Source organism: Haliotis rubra, unplaced genomic scaffold, assembly GCF_003918875.1.
Source record: "Haliotis rubra isolate DU_JTF1 unplaced genomic scaffold, ASM391887v1 Scf631, whole genome shotgun sequence".
NCBI classification, from domain to species: Eukaryota; Metazoa; Mollusca; class Gastropoda; order Lepetellida; family Haliotidae; genus Haliotis; species Haliotis rubra.
The window spans coordinates 14116-28973 of record NW_025767337.1 but is presented as its reverse complement, the minus strand read 5'-3'; the positions used below and the strand labels follow the sequence as shown (position 1 = coordinate 28973).

The window sequence follows — 14858 nt, the reverse complement described above, 5'->3', positions numbered from 1 at the left end:
TACATTTATTTATACAATGAGGTTACGACTACTTACCTACACTGTCTGCATGTCCTAGATGTCTACTTGCTTGAAAATGAGCCACTCTGAGCAGTATCGGTTCATGTAAGTAGCCGCACACCCTTCGTGTTTCGTTTGCAGCAGCACTCATAATGGATTGCATCCATTTCTTTTCTTCTCTCATTTGGCTGCTTGTATGATTAGTCAGTCGATATATTTGAATCAGATGAAGACGTTGAATATTTTGAACTTTCCCATCTGCACCCACATGATGGCGTCAACCTTGTGCATTGATTATATGTAATTGCACAAAATTTGATTTGGAACTGTTGAAATTTTGGTCTTGGCACCCTTTGTTTATTGACACTAATTGATTTTGTATTACGTTTATCATGAACTTTGCCTAGAGTCTTAATGCCCAGAAGGCGGTGGCTCATGGGCCAATCTGGTGGGATTTATCTTTTCAAGATATTTTCTGCTTGAGTATACCCTCCTAGTATCCTTGGTGCCGTCTGCTGGATATCCACAGACATGAGCCATCGTCCTTGTTGACACTCCATGGTGGGTGGGGAGCTAGGAGGGTGAATCATATATATTTCTACCATGGCACCCCCACTAAAAAAACGTTCCCACGAGTCTGATGATTCGTTCTCGTCGGTGGATGAGGCTCCTGTAGCTCTCACCAACACTGAAAATTGGCCACGTTTCGTTGTCATGTCAGCACCTGATGGTGGTCCTCTAAGGTTAAATCCATTTGCCGTAGCAAAGGGTGTAGAAGGTCTAGCTGGCGAGGCAAAGGAAATCAAAAAGCTGCGATCTGGTTCTCTGTTAATTGAGTGCAGGAAACAGATCCAATCGCAGAACCTACTCTCAACCAAATCTTTAGCAAATGTCCCTGTTGAGGTTTCTCCTCATAGATCTCTTAATACAAGTAAAGGCATCGTCCGTGACATTGGACGATGCCTTTCTGATATGACAGAGGATGACATCGTGACAGAATTATGCTCACAAGGAGTTACTAGTGTAAAACGTTTCACTGTAAAAAAGAATGATGAAGTCACAAAAACTAACACTTATCTGTTTACTTTCTGCCTTTCCATACATCCAACATCTTTGAAGGCTGGGTATTGCAACTTGAGGGTGGATACTTTTATCCCTAATCCCTTGAGATGCTATACCTGCCAAAAATATGACCACGGTTCCAAATCGTGCCGTAATCAAGCAGCTTGTCATCGATGTGCAGGATCATGTGAGAATTCAAACGTTTGTGACAAACCTCCCGTATGTGTTAATTGTTCTGGTTGTTATCCCTCCTCCTCCAAGGAATGCCCTACTTGGAAACTTCAGTCTAAGATATCACGCGTGAAGCACGAAAGCAACATTATGTTTGTAGAAGCAAAGAAGATTGTCATTGCACAGGAACCATCGGGCCCTACTTACTCTGCTACTGTTTCTTCATCTCTTCCGGTCACCAAACTTAAACGTGTTTCATGCAACTCAGTAGGATGTCAGACCGATTACACATGGGCGATGACATCCGCTCCTACATTGCTATCAGTTGAGATTCAGTTGAAGCCAACCCAAACAACCTCCAGTTCACAAACCACATGTCAATCAAAAACAATCATACAATCCAAGATATCTTCTGAGAAGGATTCATCTAAATCTCAGAAGCAATCATCTCAACCAGAAACACGTATCAAACCACCAGCAAGGAACAAATCCAAAACAAACAGTGAAACGTACAAAAAGACTCAAAGTAACAGAACCCCTAAAGGGACGAATAATCAGGTCCAGCTTTTTAATAAGTTTGGATCTCTCGAGGAGATGGATGTGTCAGACCATAGCCATGGTAGGGCACATAGCTTGTCACCCTCAAGGAAGGTGAGGGGTAGATCTCCCGTTCATCCTCCGAAGAAATGATACCTTCACCTATAATACAATGGAACTGCAGAGGACTTCGGTCTAATATAACCGATTTACAGTTATTAGTCCAAGATTTTAACCCGTCAGCGTTTAGCATACAAGAAACTTATCTGAAACAAACAGATAATTTTGATCTACGTCAGTTTAATGCGTATCATTATTTTTCTCCTCCTGGTGATAGAGCTTCTGGTGGAGCATCAATTCTGGTGAGGAACAATGTTATCCATAGCCCTGTTCCACTTAAAACAAATCTTCAAGTCGTTGCAGTTCGACTTACATTACAGGTTGCTTTTACCTTGTGTTCTTTGTACATCCCGCCTTCATCAACTGTTCACCTTACAGATCTGCAAGCTCTCTATGATCAACTACCTAAACCCTGTTTAATCATGGGTGATTTAAATGGCCACAACCCACTCTGGGGTGGATCTACTACAAACGCCAAGGGTAAATTACTGGAGGATTTCATTTCAAATAATGACTTATGCATTTATAATGACGGTGACAATACTTATTTACATCCTGGCACAGGAACATATTCAGCTCTTGATTTATCTATTACTGACTCCAACCTATTGAGTGAATTCGAATGGTCAGTCCACGACGACCTTTGTGGAAGTGACCATTTCCCAACAATACTAAAACCTGTGAATCCATCTGACGTTCCTCCATCATCAAGATGGAATTTTAAAAAGGCTAACTGGCCTTTATATGAAATTCTCTGTGCTGATAGCCTCAAGCCTGAACTTTTTATTGATATTCCTGATGCCATACAATGTTTTTCAGATGAACTAAATACCATAGCTGACGAGTGTATCCCAAAGTCCTCTGCAATTCCACACGTACGAAAACCATGGTTTAACGACGAATGCAAACAGGCAAGGAAGGCAAGGAAGAAAGCTGAGCATTATTTCCGTCGCCATCCTATGGTCCACAATTTAGACAAATTTAGAATTTTAAACGCTAAAGCACGACGTACTTTCAAGCAAAATAAACGCCACTCTTGGCGAAACTATGTCTCAAAAATCAATTCGCGCACACCTATATCAAAGGTGTGGAATATGATCCAGAAAATCAAGGGTAAGGGCTCTAAATCTAGCATTCACCATCTCAAAGATGGGAATCAGTTATTGACTGATAAATCAGATATTGCAAATAAACTTGGTGAGACGTTGGCCAAACATTCTTCCTCATCTAATTATGTACCTGAATTCCAAAAATATCAAAAACAGCAGGAAAAGAAATCTCTTAATTTCAATTCAGATAATGGGGAAGACTACAATGAAACCTTTTCGATACATGAGCTTCATACTGCTCTTGATCAGGCTCATGATACTGCTTCAGGGGCTGATAACATACATTATCAACTCCTGAAGCACTTACCTGAATCATGTTTAGAGACGCTCTTACATATTTTTGATGACATTTGGACATCTGGAAATTTTCCTTCGTCGTGGCGGGATGCTATTATTGTTCCCATACCTAAACCTGGACGTGATCATACTGATCCCTCTAATTATAGACCAATTTCACTGACTAGCTGCGTTTCCAAAACCATGGAACGTATGATCAACAATCGACTTGTTTGGTACTTGGAAACCAATAACCTTATAACTAATATACAATGTGGTTTCCGTAAAAACCGTAGTACCATCGATCATTTAGTACGTTTAGAGTCTTTTGTGAAAAATGCCATAATTAATAAAAAACATGCAGTGTCGATCTTTTTTCGATTTAGAAAAAGCATACGACACGACATGGAAACATGGGATTTTAAAAGATTTACATGACTTTGGATTACGAGGCCGTTTGCCTCAATTTATATCCAACTTTTTAAATGACAGGCAATTTCAAGTCCGAGTGGGTTCAACCCTGTCTGACCATTACAATCAGGATCAGGGTGTCCCACAAGGCAGTATTTTGTCTGTCACATTGTTTAGTATCAAGATAAACAGTTTATCAAAGGTTTTAAACGATTCAATTGATGGATCACTTTTTGTGGATGATTTTAATATTTCTTGTCGTGGTAAAAATATGCATACTATTGAACGGCAATTGCAGTTGTGTTTAAATAAAATAAATAAATGGTGTCTTGAAAACGGCTTTAAATTTTCCAAGTCCAAAACTAATTGTCTACACTTTTGTAGAAAATATAAGCCGCATAAAGATCCAGAACTATCTTTAAATGGCGCTCCCATCAAAGTTGTTAAGGAGGCCAAATTCTTGGGTCTAATTTTCGACTCCCATTTAACTTTTTTGCCGCATATTAAATCACTTAAAGCTAAATGCCTGAAGGCCCTTGATTTGTTGAAAGTTGTTTCCAACTCAAAGTGGGGAGGGGATCAAGCTACCCTCCTCCACCTATACCGTTCATTGGTCCGCTCGAAACTTGATTATGGTTCCATCGTATACGGTGGAGCCTGCAAAAGCAACTTAAAACTTTTAGATTCTGTCCACCACCAAGGACTAGGACTTTGCCTTGAGTCCTTTAGAACCTCTCCTGTTGATAGTCTATATGTTGAAGCAGATGAGCCTTCTCTTACCCAACGTCGTATCAAACTATCTTTACAGTATATAACAAAACTCTATTCTAACGAGTCTAATCCTGCATTTAACTGTGTTTTCAATCCTTCTTATGAGGAGTTGTACAACAAAAAGCCTTCTCTTGTTCCGCCTCTTGGGCACAGAATTAAACCATTCCTTTCTGCTGCCGGAATTGAGCTGGAAAATATATCTCCTTCCCGTCTTCTTCCTTCTCCTCCTTGGCAACTGGTGAGGCCTGAAGTTGACCTAACTCTGACAAAGTTTAAGAAATCTGAAACTAATGAATTACAGTATAAACAAGAATATAATAAATTAAAAATTAAATATAATACATACAAATCCTTATTTACAGATGGGTCCAAGGACGGTGGCGCAGTGGCATGTGTCACTGTCATTGGATCCAGAACAATATCTTCTAGAATACCTGATAACAGCTCTATATTTACAGCAGAAGCAAACGCCATCTTAACAGCTCTTAAATATATTAATAAACACCGTAAATATAAGCAATATATCATCTTTTCAGATTCTCTTTCGTGTCTTCAGGCTATTAAAAATCTTTCTTGCAAACATCCACTTTTATTAGAAATTATTGAATTGTACAATGAACTTGCTACTGGCCAATACGACATCGTCTTTTGTTGGTTACCCAGCCACGTTGGCATTTCTGGGCACAATAGCTGACCTTGCTGCCAAGGTAGCACTCAACAAGTCTATGACACCACTTCTTATCCTATATTCTGATTACAAAGCTAGCATTAGAACCTACATCCGTGATTTGATGCAGAAGAAGTGGGACACCCAAGTTGGTATTAATAAATTACATGCAATAAAACCCTACATTGGTTACACCTACTTGGGTTGTCAGTCCAGATTTGAAGAGGTCATTATGCGACGATGTCGCATTGGCCACACTAGATATACTAACGAATATTTACTGAAAGGCGAAGATCCTCCGTTTTGCATCCCTTGTGATGAAAGAATCACAGTCAAGCATGTCCTGCTTGACTGTGTTGAATATTCCATCACAAGGGATAAGTATTTTAATGTCAAAACATTGAAGGATCTTTTTTATAATGTTAATTATCATTTAATAGTTGAATTTTTAAAAGAATTAGATTTGTTGACTGATCTGTAAATAGCTAAATATTTTATTGTTGGTAGTTTATATTAGTAACTGAGATTGTTAGTGGCTGTACCCTAAAAGGGGGGTTGACGTAGCGTAAAATTATTGTCCTCCTGAGAGGGTACGTAAGTCCCAAAACTTTCAAAGTCAATTTAAACTTGCCAGGATTTTTAAACGTAGCATTCTTGTCATCTTAATTGTAGCTAACATTTCTTACAATCGCCAGCAGCTGAAGGGATGGTGTAAATCCAACTAGGGCCCATGCAGGTAGCAAAGGTACTGTAAGTCCCCATGGCCCCTAGTTTGGTGATCTACCTTCTGGTGTTGGCGATCTATAGCTTGTTTTTATTGTATTGTCCAAATAGTGCTATCAGTTTTAACTCGCCATACTAGTTTGAGTTGTAATTGTGATGTTCTAGTTGTTTTACTGTCCTTTGTCGGCAGGTTTTCTAATCTCTCTATATATTCTGTTTCAAATGTCAAGTGTTCTCGTCACGATATGGCTGAAATATTGCCGATGTGACGTTAAATAATAACTCACTCACTCATTAAACTATCTAGCTTAAGGGGCAACTTGTGTCCCATCATTAGATGTAGCTTACTGTGAGTACATCTTTGACCCACGGTGACATAACCAGCTGTGGGCCATTAGCTGAACCGATAGGAAATTTATTAACTGTTCGTTAATTGGTCATCCACGATGAAACAAGCTACCAGAAAAAGGGTGACCCAACTTATTATATAACTAGATGTGAGTAGCTTGGTGAACTGAAATGTACCAAGCTTAGACTAAATCGATGATCAAAGATAATATGCATGAAAATACGAAATTTTCCTAGCTCCGAGTCCTCGGCTCACACATGTTAATTAATCCCTGATTAGCCAGTGATTGTGGGAGCTACTGTAACAGGAGCTTCGGATACGACTAAAAACTAAGACTAAAACAAAAAAGACTATAATTGAAACTGTTTAATCTTGAAAGTCAATCACTTCAAAGACACCAATCACTGATCAACACTGTCACAGGCAGAAAGATATGACGCCATAACTCTGTCACATGTCATGTATTCCTTACCAAGTTGGTACAAATTTGCTGAAGCATTATCAACACGACGTCTCCATCTGTTTCATGCCAACCTTGCAGCTGCATAATATACACTTCTTTGTTGGAATCTTCTGGTTTGAAAAGTAATATAAGTCCACACATATAGGTGGCTCTTCGAAACTTCACACCTTAACGGATCAGTGACCAAGACGCTGTCAAAAATGGGACACTGCCGTACATACCAGCAGTGAGTGAGTGAGTGAGTGAGTTAATATTTAACGTCACATCGGCAATATCTCAGGCATATCGTGACGAGAACATATTTGACATTGAAGTGGAATATATGTATATGATAAAAACCTGTCTCCGAAGGACAGTAAAACAACTAGAATATCACAATTACAACTCAAACTAGTGTGGAAAGTTAAAACTAATAGCACTATTTGGACAATACAATATAAAAACTGGCTATAGATCGCCAACAACCGAAGGTAGATCACCAAATTAGGGACCATGGGGACTTACATTACTTTTGCTACCTGCATGGAACATACCAGCAGTTCTCAAATGTCAAAACATTTGTGATACAAAGATTTCGAATCGCAAACCTCAACGCCCGATTAAAAAAACCCCAAACAAACGTTTGTTGGAATATCGGATTTTGTTGTGAAACAGATGTTTCATTTAGGCTAATAATAATTTCGCCTTCATGTAATTGAGGTGGAACTTCAAAAGATGATAAGTTATTCTGCTAGGTCTTTAACCAAGGCCTGAATATTTAGGTAAATATTGAATAGAAAAGCCTGTGTGAATTGTGTGAGGGTTTGTGTGTATTAAGTAGTGCTTAAGACAGCAAATGAAGATATTAGAAATGAGAGTTGTAGATGAAAGGTGTTAGGTAAAGGTAACTCTTATGGATCTTGCTTTGTTTTCAGCCAACAGTTTTTCACGTCAATTTTGGCAACTAATTTTGAATTGACGTCAGCACGTTGACTCTATTTGGATATATTCTGACATTTTACCTAAGGGAGGATGATTTGTAAAAACAGGAAGTCACCTAAGTTAAGTGGTGGGACTGGTTGTAATGACACAGAGCCGACAAGGGTAATATCTCATATGGTGATCTTATACATTCAATCCCCAAGGGTCCTATTGTTGGGGTTGAGTGAGTTGGGCCTAAACCGTTGACATATACGAAACAGCTTGATAGAAAGTTTCCTCGCAGTAAAAAAAACCCAAACTTTTTGCAATTATTTTTTACAATGATAATTTTCTTTTTCATAAACAATTTACATTAAATGCAAATTGGGAAGAGCATTCAAACCGACATTTTTCTGAATGCGGTAAAACATTCCGATCAGAAATGCGATAAATGCATATTGTTGTTGTTTCAGGAATTGCCATCGCCCAAGTGTTAACATGCATAATTGGTATTATGCCGTACGCTCTCATAACGGCTTGGTCAATATACTATCTGAGCCAACCCTTCAGTTCGTTATTGCCCTGGACAACATGTGACAACTGGTGGAACACCCCTGTATGTATCAATAAGGTAACCAATGACCCATCCGAAGTATACTTCAACAGTACTGTGGAGCACCAGCTTCTCCTCGATGCAGTATGGAGAAAGCCGAACTCGACATTGACAGCGTCGGAGGAGTTTTGGCAGTAGGTTTTTCAAGACAGATACTTATATTTTTGTTTCAAAGTATGAAGCAAGCACACTGCTCATAGAGAATTGATTCCACATGAATTCGCGAGCTGTAAATATACTAATACTCTGCAAGCCTCAAGCTTATCTATCGAGTATACTTATTATTAACTTAGCATTTTTGCAAGATCTTTGTTTATTATAGATAATTGGCCAGGTGGGTGAGTTTTATGCCGCTTTCGGCAATATTCTAGTAATATCATGGCGGGGGACACCACAAATGGGCTTCACACATTGTACCAATGTGGGAAATCGATACAGATAATGGGGTTGATCTGTACAAAATGAATGTTTCAGGTGTACTGATATGTATGCTTTCTTTCTTTAAAGGTTCAACACCCTTCGGGTGTCAACTTTGGATCGGGATCGACAATTTTGGATCAGTACAGTCCCATATGATCATTTGTCTCCTGTGTTCCTGGACATAAGCGTTTCTGTGCGTGGTGAAAGGTGTGCGGGCTGTAGGGAAGGTGGGTCACTTGAACCGAAGGAACGAACAAAGGGAGGTGATTTGAGTCACATTGTTTAAATATCAAGAGAATCATCTTTCCTGTAATACGTAAACCTTACCCTTTTCCAACTGTCTTGATAAAATTCTCTGGAATGGAATTTTGGGTGTTATCTTGGTGACAAAAATATGAAGCAGAATTTGAAGACGTTTGTAACATGCGTTTGGGAATCGTGTGACAAGCACAGCCTACTACCGCGATTCCGTGCAGAATGGCAAGCATACGGAAAGTTCTGGTCGTGATGTCGTTTGCAATAGGTGACATTTAAGTATGGCAAGTATATGGTGAAGTGTATGTGTTTTGCATGAGTTGCATTTTTTGCATGGCATTTTGTAGGTTCATGAAGTGTATGTTCTGCATCAGTTGTCTTGTGGGATGGCAAAACGTTGGTGTACATCTGCATCACAGGGGGCGTGCTTATTATGTTCAAGGTTTCGTGTCTGATTCGGCAAAGTTTTAGACTGGGCATTACTGTTCTTGGGTATGAGTAGTATACCACAGTTGACTCTTAGGAAAACAGGAATAAAGCACAAAAGGTGTACACGTACATGGACTTATATGTGTTGGCACTGTGTTGCATGAGGTATTCTTCTGAGAATCAAACATTGGTCCAGACAAAATTGTTTGTAAAATCCCACCACCCAACCATGGGAACCGTTGCTACTGTGCGTTGTAAATTGATTGGATGTATATGTAATTGACTTAGCTGCAAGTTTTCTTCCATAGTTTGTGTACGTGACAGCTGTGATGCCTTACGTGCTCCTTATGGTGTTGTTGGTCCGGTCGTGCATGATGCCGGGCTCCGGCAGTGGACTTCCTGCGTCCAGATTTCTCACGACTTGGATCAGTACAGGTTTGATATATTTTTTATTACAATCACCATGACATTCATCAACTATTCAAGTCTTTTTGTCTATTGTTGTTGAATTAGTAAATTGTGTATGTTACCACCTGCTATTGCTGCAACTTAGTTTGATAAATTGCCCAGCACATGTTTGATTTCGTGCATATTGATATTCTTCTTTAATCAATTGCTCTGTGACAATTATAAGAATAATAGGATGCTGAGGAATTTTATCGATGAAATGAAATGGGGAAATCTGTTGATTGGAAAATAGAGCTACGGTGACATTTTACATGGGTACACCTACGGAATACCGGATACCATATTGTTTAGCGTCACGTCACCCTAACGCTAAACCCTGACCCTAAACCTTACCCTAACACTAACCCTAAACCTTACCCTAACCCTAACTGTAACCCTAAACCTAACCTCAACCAAAAGTTAACTCGCGTGCTTTCGAAGATAAAGGAAGGTATCCGGTATTCTGTAGTCTTGCCTTTACATGTAGTATATATTTAGAAATCCTATCCAGTAGATTTAAATGTTCACAATATATTGCAACTAAATATCAGAATATACCTGTATATCCTCTTGAAGTATGAACTGTAAGAATTAGCACCAATTGCCATAGCAGCAAACCGTCAATCTTGTAATGCATGTTTTCATGGCAGGTATGGCTTGAAGCTCTCCTCCAAGCCTTTTATTCCATGGGTCCAACGTTTGGCACGCTCATCACTATCAGCAGTTACAACAAATTCCATAACAACTGTCTCAGGTGATTCCATAACAACTGTCTCAGGTGATTGTCGGAGAACATGGATATCGTTATAATCTAATCATGTTAAAAGTAAACTAATGTGCATGTGTGTAAACATTTTTCAATGTTTGCATGCTTAAACACGTCTATTTTAGAGACGTTGCACTGTTGACAATCCTTGGAGAAGCCAGCAGTATATTTTGCGGATTGGTAGTCTTCTCTACTATAGGATTCATGGCTCATGAGGCTCAAGTACCTATATCAGAGGTAGTTTCGACTGGTATGTGGGAATTACAATGTGCATTATAAATACAATAACTTGATATTGCTATGTTGACTTTGTAGGAGTAACTGGCCTTCAAGGGCTTGTAGTTTGTAAGAACACGGCATGTAAAGACGGATTAAATATTCATTACTTCAAGTATCTGCTTCATTAAGTTGGGAGTTGCAAGGTTTATCCCAATTACAACACCCCCATATGAGTGAACCTTTTATAGAATGTATATTATCATATGGATCATGTAGATGATTCATGTATCCTAGGTATATATTAACTTCGACATATCTAAAGCTAAAATATATGTGTAAAATGTTCACGGTTCATTTACCCAGGAGCGGGACTTGGTTTTATCATCTACCCTGAAGCTATAGCCCAGCTACCCTTGCCTCAGCTGTGGTCAGTCCTGTTCTTCCTCACATTGTTGTCCTTGGGGATCGACACACTGGTAAAATACACGGTCCAACAATATAGATGGTGCCTCATTTGTCTGATGCTTTTACACGATGACGTTGAATGTTCGATCTGTCACCACAGTATCATTTAAATGATGTTCATGATGCGTTTGTTTTATTATGTTCTCTAGAGCATGTTGTCATTGTTGTTCTCCCACAAGAACTTGTTTACCTGTTGCTGAGCTCCGACATTAGCGATATTCAAGTCATACGATGATCTGTGAATGATCAAATCTGGACCAGCAATTCAGGGAATGATATTGTAATGTACGCCATCGGGTAAGATTACGTGTCACTGAGCCTAAACATCCCATCAACTGAGATATGAAACTCTTTGGGTTGTAAAGACAGTGGTGATTTTAGTGTGTGTCATGGCTGTATGTCCTATCAATATTGAATACGTGAGCGAGTTAAAATTTAACGTCACCTCGGCAATATTTCAGCCATATAGTGACGTGAACGGTTGTGCATAAAAAATAAATACGATTTGTTAAGCAACCAGTCATCGAAGGACTGTAAATAATAACTAGAGTATCACATACTGTGTTAAAACTAGCATGCAAATCTAAGACTATTTTATTAACGAAGATAATTCAATATAGAAACAGGCTATAGGTAGCCAACAACTGAAGGTAGATCACCATACTAGGGACCATTGGGACTTACAGTGCCTTTGCTACCTGGGTAATTTTTACATTTAAAATAGATAGCAAACATCTAGAAAATGGTATTCTGTTTGGCAATGTTCCAGGTTTGTTTTCAGTAACAAGTCTTAAACATGAACGTTATTGTCTTATAGAACCCACGCGTCAATTTACATGGATGTTGTCACTATAGATGCTTTGTTTCGTTGAAGACATATTTCACGGGTCCTCGTTTGTAAAACGTCTTTGTAATCCTTTGTTATAGTTTGGGTCAGTAGAGACAATCATAGCGGGGATAACCGAAGCCTTTCCTCAGAATTTACAGAAGAAAAGAGTTCGTGTCACAGCTGGAGTTTGTCTATGTATTTTCCTGCTCTCTGTTCCATATACGACAAGGGTGTGTTAATTCATACATTCAATTCATTCATATATATACTGAAAGGCAAAAGAAACGTCGTAATATTAGAAATGACATTTGAGTATCAATGGAGTATTTGAACCTATTTTTTTAAATATACACCAGAAGTCAAGTTTCAGGAAACATGAATCGTGGTCGTATAGCCTGCATTGCCCAATAAAGTATTGTTTGAGATTGAAGTTAGAAATGTTTTGGTTTTTTGGAGAGGGAAAAGTTCCCACAAAACACAACACTGAAATTGAGATGCACGTGCATCATAAATGCATTCAGGCATAAATTGCCGGCTTGAATGGCAATCGTTCACTTGTTTTCTGAACACAGCAGCTATGACTAGGTTAACGAGAGATCAACCACAACAAGTTATTGGACGTCTGCACGCTGGTCAACATGCTCGAGTCATTGCTAATGACTTCAGTTGCAGCGTACGAACGATAGAACGTCTTAGAGTGCGATACAACGCCACCAGCAGCACTGATGACCGTCCACGTAGTGGTCAACCCCGTGTAACAACACGTCGCCAGGACCGTCATATCGTCCATCAACACGTGCAAGACCTATTCGCAAGGGTCAGAGAAACAGCTTGGGTGACCATAGGAAACCACCAGCGACCAGTCAGTGACCTACCATTCGGCGACGTCTCCAAGCCAGGAACCTGTTTTGTCGATGTCCTGCCAGGAGACCCATATTCACCCAACGTCACCGCCGGGAACGTATCCAAGTGGACACAACATCGGCAAAACTGTCGTGGGGGACAATGGAGAGGGGTTATCTTCTCTGATGAAAGTCGGTACTGCATTTCAGTGGCGTATTATTTAAAAAAAATAGGTTCAAATGTTCCATTGATACTTAAATGTCATTTCCAATATTACGACATTTCTTTTGCCTTTCAGTATATATCTGCGGGTATTAATCTCTAGATATGTTGCATGTGGCATTCCCACATACAGGGTCATCTACTCGCGTAGATGTCATAATATTGTATTTACAACACGAGTGACTGAAAAATTATATTTCCCGAGTGAGGGGGGTGGGGTGGGGGGGTATAATTTTTCTGGCACGAGTGTTGTAAATACAATATGACATCTACGCGAGTGTGTTAATTTCTATATTATCACCTAATTTTCAGAAGGCTTTAATTACAATAAACAGTGTTTTACTGGCAGTTTCCATGTTAAAAGCGATCTAAATATAGCCTTGAAGCGTATGAATACAAATACAGCAAGGTCAAAGTAGCTGCGCACTGACAGGAACTGTTGTATAACTAAACATCTAGCGCCAATTTAAAACAGTGAAACGTGACAAAATGTCCATTTTAATTACCATATAATTCACTTTCTACTAATATATTTTTAAAAGTCATTGTAACCTTACAAACGAGAGTAACTGAGGTTGTAGTAAACATTGTATCGTAGTAAAACGTTATTTATGACAAAAGTAGCTGCGCATTCTGATGACCCGTGATTGTCGCAACAGGCCAAGGAAATGGCCTCTATGGTTTATAACGCGTGTGCTACGTATCGACAATATGTCACAATTTATTTTTTAAACATATGGATAATAAAACTGTATATGCAATACTTGAAACAATGAATTCTCATTCCATAATTCCAGGGTGGAATCTACCTCTTCCAACTTTTGGACTGGTATGCCTCATCATTCAGCGTCCTGTTCATTGGTTGCCTGGAGTGCGTGACGATCTGCTGGATTTATGGTATGGAAAGACCGTGATGTTGAGATTTGTTTTGTCGAATTTCAGGTGAGCGGCAACAAACCAGAAACCATTATTTGGGCTAAACGTTTGTTCCAGTCGACTGCTAAAGCATGTTGTCACACGCACAACCGTCGATTGATGAGTTCTGAGCCCAATACTGAAATGTGCCTTTGTGGACATTATGTGATGCCATGGAGTTTGATTGACAAAACCCCGAGGAAACTGTCCCGTTGTGGCAAGTCAGTGAATAAACGGGTATCTGTGACGCGAAAATGTACACGCGTGAGGTGCGTGCAATGATCAAACACTTACAGGTAAAGGGCGTAAAACCAGAACCCACCCATGAACATTAGACAACACCAAGAAAAAACAGTGAAAAGGTGGGTTGCGTAGTTCGACAACAACACTGACTGTGTTATCCGGTTCAGCAATGGTTTTAATATAGCACTGAATATTTATTGCATGTTCTAAACGTTTCAGTCTGGACGTGGAGATGATGCATGGGCGACGAACCCCGGTAGTGCTGAGTATCATGTTATCCTACATCACCCCTGTCATCATGTTTGTAAGTAAAACAGCTTCACACACATTGGCTATTATGAAGTCTAAGTATATTTTAACAGTGCTGTTTCCTGCTGTATACGTTAGTTTCTACTACTAACGTTTCAAGTCAATGGCTGAGCTTACAGTTACAGAGTTACAGACAACTATAAATCCTACCTTTATTCACCTTTATCTTATCTGTAGTTAGGGTATATATTTTAGGGCTGTGCAATATTACCGGTACACCGGTATATACCGGTACAGTATCTCGCGATGCGATTATCGCGATATGGTTCAGATTCTGCAATATATTGGGTCATCCAGAGTTAGCTCCATTCGAATTATCTGCCC

At 39.4% G+C, this 14858-nt stretch overlaps 1 long non-coding RNA gene across 1 annotated transcript; it reads left to right on the top strand.

Moving 5' to 3' along the window:
• The first annotated feature begins 11119 nt into the window (after positions 1 to 11119).
• On the top strand, positions 11120 to 14176 carry LOC124256617. The gene is made up of 3 exons (XR_006893009.1): positions 11120 to 11184; positions 12101 to 12232; positions 13865 to 14176. It is a non-coding gene; the product is annotated as an uncharacterized LOC124256617 (long non-coding RNA).
• The last annotated feature ends 682 nt before the right edge of the window (positions 14177 to 14858 follow it).